Source organism: Diachasmimorpha longicaudata, unplaced genomic scaffold (genome assembly GCF_034640455.1).
Source record: "Diachasmimorpha longicaudata isolate KC_UGA_2023 unplaced genomic scaffold, iyDiaLong2 ctg00000068.1, whole genome shotgun sequence".
NCBI lineage: Eukaryota > Metazoa > Arthropoda > Insecta > Hymenoptera > Braconidae > Diachasmimorpha > Diachasmimorpha longicaudata.
In genome coordinates this window covers 630131-640658 of record NW_026973899.1, presented here as the reverse complement: position 1 = coordinate 640658, position 10528 = coordinate 630131, and positions in this window count along the sequence as shown.

Genomic DNA, 10528 nt, shown 5'->3' with positions numbered 1-10528 from the left:
GAAGCTATCTCGAGAACCGTTGATCGCACCTGGAAAATTCCGGTGCCATCGGCTTCAGCTCGTCGAAATACACCTAGTAAAGAAGTTTGAAACAGCTGTGAACTGTTGCGGGTGAGTTATATCCAAGTTTAGCTATTACTAAGAACAATTTTGTGATATGAACGAAGCTATCTCGAGAACCGTTGATCGCACCTGGAAAATTCCGGTGCCATCGACTTCAGCTCATCGAAATACACCTAGTAAAGAAGTTTAAAACAGCTGTGATCTGTTGCGGGTGAGTTATATCCAAGATTAGCTATTACTAAGAAAAATTTTCTGATATGCACGAAGCTATCTCGAGAACCGTTGATCGCACCTGGAAAATTCCGGTGCCATCGGCTTCAGCTCGTCGAAATACATTGAGCAAAGACGTTTCAAACAGCTGTGAACCGTTGTGGGTGCGTTATATCCAAGTTTAGCTATTACTAAGAAAAATTTTCTGATATGAACGAAGCTATCTCGAGAACCGTTGAGCGCACCTGGAAAATTCCGGTGCCATCGGCTTCAGCTCGTCGAAATACACCTAGTAAAGAAGTTTGAAACAGCTGTGAACTGTTGCGGGTGAGTTATATCCAAGATTATCTATTACTATGAAAAATTTTCTGGTATGAACGAAGCTATCTCGAGAACCGTTGATCGCACCTGGAAAATTCCGGTGCCATCGGCTTCAGCTCGTCGAAATACATCGAGCAAAGACGTTTCAAACAGCTGTGAACCGTTGTGGGTGCGTTATATCCAAGTTTAGCTATTACTAAGAAAAATTTTCTGATATGAACGAAGCTATCTCGAGAACCGTTGATCGCACCTGGAAAATTCCGGTGCCATCGGCTTCAGCTCGTCGAAATACATCGAGCAAAGACGTTTCAAACAGCTGTGAACCGTTGTGGGTGCGTTATATCCAAGTTTAGCTATTACTAAGAAAAATTTTCTGATATGAACGAAGCTATCTCGAGAACCGTTGATCGCACCTGGAAAATTCCGGTGCCATCGGCTTCAGCTCGTCGAAATACATCGAGCAAAGACGTTTCAAACAGCTGTGAACCGTTGTGGGTGCGTTATATCCAACTTTAGCTATTACTAAGAAAAATTTTCTGATATGAACGAAGCTATCTCGAGAACCGTTGATCGCACCTGGAAAATTCCGGTGCCATCGGCTTCAGCTCGTCAAAATACACCTAGTAAAGAAGTTTAAAACAGCTGTGAACTGTTGCGGGTGAGTTATATCCAAGATTATCTATTACTATGAAAAATTTTCTGATATGAACGAAGCTATCTCGAGAACCGTTGATCGCACCTGGAAAATTCCGGTGCCATCGGCTTCAGCTCGTCGAAATACATCGAGCAAAGACGTTTCAAACAGCTGTGAACCGTTGTGGGTGCGTTATATCCAAGTTTAGCTATTACTAAGAAAAATTTTCTGATATGAACGAAGCTATCTCGAGAACCGTTGATCCCACCTGGAAAATTCCGGTGCCATCGGCTTCAGCTCGTCGAAATACACCTAGTAAAGAAGTTTAAAACAGCTGTGAACTGTTGCGGGTGAGTTATATCCAAGATTAGCTATTACTATGAATAATTTTCTGATATGAACGAAGTTATCTCGAGAACCGTTGATCGCACATCTAAAACGTTTGTTCCATCGGCTTCAGCTCGTCGAAATACCCCCGGAAGGAAATTTTCAAACGGCTGCTTTCAGTTGTCGGGGAAATAATTGCAGTCTTATCCGTTTTAGTGAAAATCGTGCGTTTCAGCAGCTGAAAAACACGTTTTGACGAAAAATTTGTTGAAATCTTGCATTTTGACGCTGTACGACACCGTCGATGGCTGCATGGCATCATTTTGTAGTACCGCACGCATTTTTTATACCGATCCGACGCTGTTTGTTGATTCACATCTTTCGCCCTATGGTCGACGTTCTCCGAAGAACCGTTGATCGCACCTGAAAAACTCCTGTTTCATCGACTTCGGTAGGACGAAATACACCTAGTAAGATGTTTAGCAACGGCTGTGAATTGTTGTGGGTGAGTTACAGCCAACTTTATCTTTTACTAAGAAAAATTTTGTGATATGAACGAAGCTATCTCGAGAACCGTTGATCGCACCTGGAAAATTCCGGTGCCATCGGCTTCAGCTCGTCAAAATACACCTAGTAAAGAAGTTTAAAACAGCTGTGAACTGTTGCGGGTGAGTTATATCCAAGATTATCTATTACTATGAAAAATTTTCTGATATGAACGAAGCTATCTCGAGAACCGTTGATCGCACCTGGAAAATTCCGGTGCCATCGGCTTCAGCTCGTCGAAATACATCGAGCAAAGACGTTTCAAACAGCTGTGAACCGTTGTGGGTGCGTTATATCCAAGTTTAGCTATTACTAAGAAAAATTTTCTGATATGAACGAAGCTATCTCGAGAACCGTTGATCCCACCTGGAAAATTCCGGTGCCATCGGCTTCAGCTCGTCGAAATACACCTAGTAAAGAAGTTTAAAACAGCTGTGAACTGTTGCGGGTGAGTTATATCCAAGATTAGCTATTACTATGAATAATTTTCTGATATGAACGAAGTTATCTCGAGAACCGTTGATCGCACATCTAAAACGTTTGTTCCATCGGCTTCAGCTCGTCGAAATACCCCCGGAAGGAAATTTTCAAACGGCTGCTTTCAGTTGTCGGGGAAATAATTGCAGTCTTATCCGTTTTAGTGAAAATCGTGCGTTTCAGCAGCTGAAAAACACGTTTTGACGAAAAATTTGTTGAAATCTTGCATTTTGACGCTGTACGACACCGTCGATGGCTGCATGGCATCATTTTGTAGTACCGCACGCATTTTTTATACCGATCCGACGCTGTTTGTTGATTCACATCTTTCGCCCTATGGTCGACGTTCTCCGAAGAACCGTTGATCGCACCTGAAAAACTCCTGTTTCATCGACTTCGGTAGGACGAAATACACCTAGTAAGATGTTTAGCAACGGCTGTGAATTGTTGTGGGTGAGTTACAGCCAACTTTATCTTTTACTAAGAAAAATTTTGTGATATGAACGAAGCTATCTCGAGAACCGTTGATCGCACCTGGAAAATTCCGGTGCCATCGGCTTCAGCTCGTCAAAATACACCTAGTAAAGAAGTTTAAAACAGCTGTGAACTGTTGCGGGTGAGTTATATCCAAGATTATCTATTACTATGAAAAATTTTCTGATATGAACGAAGCTATCTCGAGAACCGTTGATCGCACCTGGAAAATTCCGGTGCCATCGGCTTCAGCTCGTCGAAATACATCGAGCAAAGACGTTTCAAACAGCTGTGAACCGTTGTGGGTGCGTTATATCCAAGTTTAGCTATTACTAAGAAAAATTTTCTGATATGAACGAAGCTATCTCGAGAACCGTTGATCCCACCTGGAAAATTCCGGTGCCATCGGCTTCAGCTCGTCGAAATACACCTAGTAAAGAAGTTTAAAACAGCTGTGAACTGTTGCGGGTGAGTTATATCCAAGATTAGCTATTACTATGAATAATTTTCTGATATGAACGAAGTTATCTCGAGAACCGTTGATCGCACATCTAAAACGTTTGTTCCATCGGCTTCAGCTCGTCGAAATACCCCCGGAAGGAAATTTTCAAACGGCTGCTTTCAGTTGTCGGGGAAATAATTGCAGTCTTATCCGTTTTAGTGAAAATCGTGCGTTTCAGCAGCTGAAAAACACGTTTTGACGAAAAATTTGTTGAAATCTTGCATTTTGACGCTGTACGACACCGTCGATGGCTGCATGGCATCATTTTGTAGTACCGCACGCATTTTTTATACCGATCCGACGCTGTTTGTTGATTCACATCTTTCGCCCTATGGTCGACGTTCTCCGAAGAACCGTTGATCGCACCTGAAAAACTCCTGTTTCATCGACTTCGGTAGGACGAAATACACCTAGTAAGATGTTTAGCAACGGCTGTGAATTGTTGTGGGTGAGTTACAGCCAACTTTATCTTTTACTAAGAAAAATTTTGTGATATGAACGAAGCTATCTCGAGAACCGTTGATCGCACCTGGAAAATTCCGGTGCCATCGGCTTCAGCTCGTCAAAATACACCTAGTAAAGAAGTTTAAAACAGCTGTGAACTGTTGCGGGTGAGTTATATCCAAGATTATCTATTACTATGAAAAATTTTCTGATATGAACGAAACTATCTCGAGAACCGTTCATCGCACATCTAAAATTTTTGTTCCATTGGCTTCAGCTCGTCACGTTTTGACGAAAAATTTGTTGAAATCTTGCATTTTGACGCTGTAAGACACCGTCGATGGCTGCATGGCATCATTTCGTAGTACCGCACGCATTTTTTATACCGATCCGACGCTGTTTTTTGATTCACATCTTTCGCCCTATGGTCGACGTTCTCCGAAGAACCGTTGATCGCACCTGGCAAATTCCGGTGCCATCGGCTTCAGCTCATCGAAATACACCTAGTAAAGAAGTTTAAAACAGCTGTGAACTGTTGCGGGTGAGTTATATCCAAGTTTAGCTATTACTAAGAAAAATTTTCTGATATCAACGAAGCTATCTCGAGAACCGTTGATCGCACCTGGAAAATTCCGGTGCCATCGGCTTCAGCTCGTCGGAATACACCGAGCAAAGAAGTTTGAAACAGCTGTGAACTGTTGCGGGTGAGTTATATCCAAGTTTAGCTATTACTATGAAAAATTTTCTGATATGAACGAAGTTATCTCGAGAACCGTTGATCGCACCTGGAAAATTCCGGTGCCATCGGCTTCAGCTCGTCGAAATACACCTAGTAAAGAAGTTTAAAACAGCTGTGAACTGTTGCGGGGGAGTTATATCCAAGTTTAGCTATTACTAAGAAAAATTTTCTGATATGAACGAAGCAATCTCGAGAACCGTTGATCGCGCCTGAAAAACTCCTGTTTCATCGGCTTCGGTAGGACGAAATACACCTAGTAAGATGTTTAGCAACGGCTGTGAATTGTTGTGGGTGAGTTACAGCCAACTTTATCTTTTACTATGAAAAATTTTCTGATATGAACGAAGTTATCTCGAGAGCCGTTGATCGCACCTGGAAAATTCCATTGCCATCGGCTTCAGCTCGTCGAAATACACCTAGTAAAGAAGTTTGAAACAGCTGTGAACTGTTGCGGGTGAGTTATATCCAAGTTTAGCTATTACTAAGAAAAAGTTTCTGATATGAACGAAGCTATCTCGAGAACCGTTGATCGCACCTGGAAAATTCCGGTGCCATCGGCTTCAGCTCGTCGAAATACACCTAGTAAAGAAGTTTGAAACAGCTGTGAACTGTTGCGGGTGAGTTATATCCAAGTTTAGCTATTACTAAGAACAATTTTGTGATATGAACGAAGCTATCTCGAGAACCGTTGATCGCACCTGGAAAATTCCGGTGCCATCGACTTCAGCTCATCGAAATACACCTAGTAAAGAAGTTTAAAACAGCTGTGATCTGTTGCGGGTGAGTTATATCCAAGATTAGCTATTACTAAGAAAAATTTTCTGATATGCACGAAGCTATCTCGAGAACCGTTGATCGCACCTGGAAAATTCCGGTGCCATCGGCTTCAGCTCGTCGAAATACATTGAGCAAAGACGTTTCAAACAGCTGTGAACCGTTGTGGGTGCGTTATATCCAAGTTTAGCTATTACTAAGAAAAATTTTCTGATATGAACAAAGCTATCTCGAGAACCGTTGATCGCACCTGGAAAATTCCGGTGCCATCGGCTTCAGCTCGTCGAAATACATCGAGCAAAGACGTCTCAAACAGCTGTGAACCGTTGTGGGTGCGTTATATCCAAGTTTAGCTATTACTAAGAAAAATTTTCTGATATGAACGAAGCTATCTCGAGAACCGTTGATCCCACCTGGAAAATTCCGGTGCCATCGGCTTCAGCTCATCGAAATACACCTAGTAAAGAAGTTTAAAACAGCTGTGAACTGTTGCGGGTGAGTTATATCCAAGTTTAGCTATTACTAAGAAAAATTTTCTGATATCAACGAAGCTATCTCGAGAACCGTTGATCGCACCTGGAAAATTCCGGTGCCATCGGCTTCAGCTCGTCGGAATACACCGAGCAAAGAAGTTTGAAACAGCTGTGAACTGTTGCGGGTGAGTTATATCCAAGTTTAGCTATTACTAAGAAAAATTTTCTGATATGAACGAAGCTATCTCGAGAACCGTTGATCGCACCTGGAAAATTCCGGTGCCATCGGCTTCAGCTCGTCGAAATACAGCGAGCAAAGAAGTTTGAAACAGCTGTGAACTGTTGCGGGTGAGTTATATCCAAGATTAGCTATTACTATGAAAAATTTTCTGATATGAACGAAGTTATCTCGAGAACCGTTGATCGCACCTGGAAAATTCCGGTGCCATCGGCTTCAGCTCGTCGAAATACACCTAGTAAAGAAGTTTAAAACAGCTGTGAACTGTTGCGGGGGAGTTATATCCAAGTTTAGCTATTACTAAGAAAAATTTTCTGATATGAACGAAGCTATCTCGAGAACCGTTGATCGCGCCTGAAAAACTCCTGTTTCATCGGCTTCGGTAGGACGAAATACACCTAGTAAGATGTTTAGCAACGGCTGTGAATTGTTGTGGGTGAGTTACAGCCAACTTTATCTTTTACTATGAAAAATTTTCTGATATGAACGAAGTTATCTCGAGAGCCGTTGATCGCACCTGGAAAATTCCATTGCCATCGGCTTCAGCTCGTCGAAATACACCTAGTAAAGAAGTTTGAAACAGCTGTGAACTGTTGCGGGTGAGTTATATCCAAGTTTAGCTATTACTAAGAAAAAGTTTCTGATATGAACGAAGCTATCTCGAGAACCGTTGATCGCACCTGGAAAATTCCGGTGCCATCGGCTTCAGCTCGTCGAAATACACCTAGTAAAGAAGTTTGAAACAGCTGTCAACTGTTGCGGGTGAGTTATATCCAAGTTTAGCTATTACTAAGAACAATTTTGTGATATGAACGAAGCTATCTCGAGAACCGTTGATCGCACCTGGAAAATTCCGGTGCCATCGACTTCAGCTCATCGAAATACACCTAGTAAAGAAGTTTAAAACAGCTGTGATCTGTTGCGGGTGAGTTATATCCAAGATTAGCTATTACTAAGAAAAATTTTCTGATATGCACGAAGCTATCTCGAGAACCGTTGATCGCACCTGGAAAATTCCGGTGCCATCGGCTTCAGCTCGTCGAAATACATTGAGCAAAGACGTTTCAAACAGCTGTGAACCGTTGTGGGTGCGTTATATCCAAGTTTAGCTATTACTAAGAAAAATTTTCTGATATGAACGAAGCTATCTCGAGAACCGTTGATCGCACCTGGAAAATTCCGGTGCCGTCGGCTTCAGCTCGTCAAAATACACCTAGTAAAGAAGTTTAAAACAGCTGTGAACTGTTGCGGGTGAGTTATATCCAAGATTATCTATTACTATGAAAAATTTTCTGATATGAACGAAGCTATCTCGAGAACCGTTGATCGCACCTGGAAAATTCCGGTGCCATCGGCTTCAGCTCGTCGAAATACATCGAGCAAAGACGTCTCAAACAGCTGTGAACCGTTGTGGGTGCGTTATATCCAAGTTTAGCTATTACTAAGAAAAAGTTTCTGATATGAACGAAGCTATCTCGAGAACCGTTGATCGCACCTGGAAAATTCCGGTGCCATCGGCTTCAGCTCGTCGAAATACACCTAGTAAAGAAGTTTGAAACAGCTGTGAACTGTTGCGGGTGAGTTATATCCAAGTTTAGCTATTACTAAGAACAATTTTGTGATATGAACGAAGCTATCTCGAGAACCGTTGATCGCACCTGGAAAATTCCGGTGCCATCGACTTCAGCTCATCGAAATACACCTAGTAAAGAAGTTTAAAACAGCTGTGATCTGTTGCGGGTGAGTTATATCCAAGATTAGCTATTACTAAGAAAAATTTTCTGATATGCACGAAGCTATCTCGAGAACCGTTGATCGCACCTGGAAAATTCCGGTGCCATCGACTTCAGCTCGTCGAAATACATTGAGCAAAGACGTTTCAAACAGCTGTGAACCGTTGTGGGTGCGTTATATCCAAGTTTAGCTATTACTAAGAAAAATTTTCTGATATGAACGAAGCTATCTCGAGAACCGTTGATCGCACCTGGAAAATTCCGGTGCCGTCGGCTTCAGCTCGTCAAAATACACCTAGTAAAGAAGTTTAAAACAGCTGTGAACTGTTGCGGGTGAGTTATATCCAAGATTATCTATTACTATGAAAAATTTTCTGATATGAACGAAGCTATCTCGAGAACCGTTGATCGCACCTGGAAAATTCCGGTGCCATCGGCTTCAGCTCGTCGAAATACATCGAGCAAAGACGTCTCAAACAGCTGTGAACCGTTGTGGGTGCGTTATATCCAAGTTTAGCTATTACTAAGAAAAATTTTCTGATATGAACGAAGCTATCTCGAGAACCGTTGATCCCACCTGGAAAATTCCGGTGCCATCGGCTTCAGCTCGTCAAAATACACCTAGTAAAGAAGTTTAAAACAGCTGTGAACTGTTGCGGGTGAGTTATATCCAAGATTATCTATTACTATGAAAAATTTTCTGATATGAACGAAGCTATCTCGAGAACCGTTGATCGCACCTGGAAAATTCCGGTGCCATCGGCTTCAGCTCGTCGAAATACATCGAGCAAAGACGTTTCAAACAGCTGTGAACCGTTGTGGGTGCGTTATATCCAAGTTTAGCTATTACTAAGAAAAATTTTCTGATATGAACGAAGATATCTCGAGAACCGTTGATCGCACCTGGAAAATTCCGGTGCCATCGGCTTCAGCTCGTCAAAATACACCTAGTAAAGAAGTTTAAAACAGCTGTGAACTGTTGCGGGTGAGTTATATCCAAGATTAGCTATTACTATGAAAAATTTTCTGATATGAACGAAGTTATCTCGAGAACCGTTGATCGCACATCTAAAACTTGTGTTCCATCGGCTTCAGCTCGTCGAAATACCCCCGGAAGGAAATTTTCAAACGGCTGCTTTCAGTTGTCGGGGAAATAATTGCAGTCTTATCCGTTTTACTGAAAATCGTGCGTTTCAGCAGCTGAAAAACACGTTTTGACGAAAAATTTGTTGAAATCTTGCATTTTGACGCTGTACGACACCGTCGATGGCTGCATGGCATCATTTTGTAGTACCGCACACATTTTTTATACCGATCCGACGCTGTTTGTTGATTCACATCTTTCGCCCTATGGTCGACGTTCTCCGAAGAACCGTTGATGGCGCCTGAAAAACTCCTGTTTTATCGGCTTCGGTAGGACGAAATACACCTAGTAAGATGTTTAGCAACGGCTGTGAATTGTTGTGGGTGAGTTACAGCCAACTTTATCTTTTACTATGAAAAATTTTGTGATATGAACGAAGTTATCTCGAGAGCCGTTGATCGCACATCTAAAATTTTTGTTCCATTGGCTTCAGCTCGTCACGTTTTGACGAAAAATTTGTTGAAATCTTGCATTTTGACGCTGTACGACACCGTCGATGGCTGCATGGCATCATTTCGCCGTACCGCACGCATTTTTTATACCGATCCGACGCTGTTTTTTGATTCACATCTTTCGCCCTATGGTCGACGTTCTCCGAAGAACCGTTGATCGCACCTGGCAAATTCCGGTGCCATCGGCTTCAGCTCATCGAAATACACCTAGTAAAGAAGTTTAAAACAGCTGTGAACTGTTGCGGGTGAGTTATATCCAAGTTTAGCTATTACTAAGAAAAATTTTCTGATATCAACGAAGCTATCTCGAGAACCGTTGATCGCACCTGGAAAATTCCGGTGCCATCGGCTTCAGCTCGTCGAAATACATCGAGCAAAGACGTCTCAAACAGCTGTGAACCGTTGTGGGTGCGTTATATCCAAATTTAGCTATTACTAAGAAAAATTTTCTGATATGAACGAAGCTATCTCGAGAACCGTTGATCCCACCTGGAAAATTCCGGTGCCATCGGCTTCAGCTCATCGAAATACACCTAGTAAAGAAGTTTAAAACAGCTGTGAACTGTTGCGGGTGAGTTATATCCAAGATTAGCTATTACTATGAAAAATTTTCTGATATGAACGAAGTTATCTCGAGAACCGTTGATCGCACATCTAAAACTTGTGTTCCATCGGCTTCAGCTCGTCGAAATACCCCCGGAAGGAAATTTTCAAACGGCTGCTTTCAGTTGTCGGGGAAATAATTGCAGTCTTATCCGTTTTACTGAAAATCGTGCGTTTCAGCAGCTGAAAAACACGTTTTGACGAAAAATTTGTTGAAATCTTGCATTTTGACGCTGTACGACACCGTCGATGGCTGCATGGCATCATTTTGTAGTACCGCACACATTTTTTATACCGATCCGACGCTGTTTGTTGATTCACATCTTTCGCCCTATGGTCGACGTTCTCCGAAGAACCGTTGATGGCGCCTGAAA